The following is a 2272-nucleotide window of genomic DNA, read 5'->3' on the forward strand; positions in this document are numbered from 1 at the left end:
TATATGGACCTTGGAGTTGTCGTCCTCTTGTTTTTCCAGCCTGTGTTCTGGGGGAGGGGACTGATGTACTGTTACTCAGGCACCCATGCTTAGGCAGACTTGCCCTGCCCCCTTTCCGGGGTTGGGGTTGGGCTCAGTGAAAACCACTTTTTTGGGCTTTTGTTCTCTGGTTGCTTTCCATGGCAACTTTCTGCGTCTCTGACTGAGAGTCAGAGCAGAAGTGATCGAACCAAACCTCTGTCTCAGTTCAGAAAAATCACTGTCTGCTCTTCACTGAGCTCTCCAGATCACAGACTCCTTTTCTGTCTGTGCTGCTAAAACCCCACAGCACCCTGATTTGTGCACCCTACAGCCACTTTCCCAGTCGTTGCTCCCAAGACTGGAGACGTCTCTGCCCTTTGTGCTTCTAAAACCTCCAACCTCCCCGGTTTGCACATGCACCCCCGTGGCTCCAGGTTTCAGTCTGGGCAGCTGTCCTAAAGTCCTTTCCCTGCTGCAACCTATGAGTCTGTGCCCGGTCCCCAGCACGGGAGCCTTTTGCCTTCCTGGCACAAGAGCATGGAGGCTCCCTCCCCTTCTGTTTATCTTCTGATACCTGCCCGCAGAATCACGGCTTCTCGTTTCATACCTTGAGACCAACCACTGGAGATGTTCTGTTCGTAGAGATCCAGATATATCATCTTATATCTCAGGCTGATTTTGTGGGTGTTCAGAATGGTCTGGTAGATATCCAGCTCGATTCAAGATACCAGTTGAAATAGGGTCCCCTACTCCTCCACCATCTTTCCCCTTCCCTGTAAGTGGGGTGTTAATGTCCCCTACTACTATTATATTATTATTAATTAGTTGCTTTATGTTTGTTATTGTTTTATGTATTTTGGTGTTCCCATGTTGGGTGCATAAATAATTATAATTGTTAGATATTCTTATTGGATTGTCCCCCTTTTTTATTATATATTGTCCTTCATCATCTCTTGTTACAGTGTTTATTTTGAAGTCTAGTTTGTCTGATATAAGTATTGATACTGCAGCTTTGTTCTGACATCCAGTTGTATGGTAAGTTTCTCTCTATCTCCTTACATTCAATCTGCAGATGTCTTTAGCCCTAAAATGAGTCTCTTGTAGATAGCATATAGATGGGTCTTGTTTTAAATCCATTTTGACACCCTATGTCTTTTTTTTAAAGATTTTATTTATTTGAGAGAGAGAGAGAGAGGGTGAGCAGGGGGAGGGCCGGGGGGGGAGAGAGATGGGGAGTGAGAAGGAAAGAATCTCAAGCAGACTCCCCACTGATCATGGAGCCTGATGCAGGACTCGATCTTACGATCCTGAGACCATGATCTGAGCCGAAACCAATATTTGAGCATTTAACTGACTGAGTCACCCAGGCACCCTCACCCTATGTCTTTTGATTGGAGCATTTATTCCATTTACATTTAAAATAATTGTTGATATATATGTGTGTTTATTGTCATTTTATTACTTTTTTTGTCATTTTTTTTCCTGGAGATTTGCTCTAACCCTTTCCTATCTTTGTCATTTTTGGTCTCTTCTTTGCACTCAAAGAGTCCCCTTTATTATTTCTGCAGGGCTGGTTTAGTGGACATTAACACCCTTAGTGTTTGTTTGTCTGGGAAACTCTTTATCTCTCCTATTCTGAATGATACCCTTGCTGTATAGAGTACTTTTGGCTACAGATTTTTCCCATTCAGCACTTTGGATATATCACTCCACTATCTTCTGGATAATCTGCAGCTAGACATATTGTGGGTTTTCCCTTATAACTTAAGGACTTTTTTTTTTGTCTTGCTGCTTTTGAGATTTTTTAATCACTTTATTTTGCAAATGTAATTACAATGGGTATTGGTGTTGGCATGCTTTTGTTAATTTTGATGGGAATTCTCTCTGCCTCCTGGATCTGGATGTCTCTTTCCTTCCCCAGATTAGGGAAATTTTCAGCTATTATTTTTCAAATAAGTGTTCTGCCACCTTTTCTCTGTGTTTCTTCTGGGACTCTTAAAATATGAATGTTATTACGTTTGATGGTCACTGAGTTCCCTATGTATATTCTTGTGTTACATGAGTCTTCTTTCTCTCTTTTGTTCAGCTTCATTACTTTCCATTACTTTATATTCTAGGTCACTAATTCCTCTGCTTCTTCCAGCCTGCTGTTCATTGCATCAAGTGTGTTTCTAATTCCATTTGTTGCACGCTTCATCTCTGATTGATTCTTTTTTAACTCTTTTATATCTGGTAAGGGTGTCACTGATGT

This window comes from Ailuropoda melanoleuca, chromosome X (genome assembly GCF_002007445.2).
Source record: "Ailuropoda melanoleuca isolate Jingjing chromosome X, ASM200744v2, whole genome shotgun sequence".
Taxonomy (NCBI): domain Eukaryota; kingdom Metazoa; phylum Chordata; class Mammalia; order Carnivora; family Ursidae; genus Ailuropoda; species Ailuropoda melanoleuca.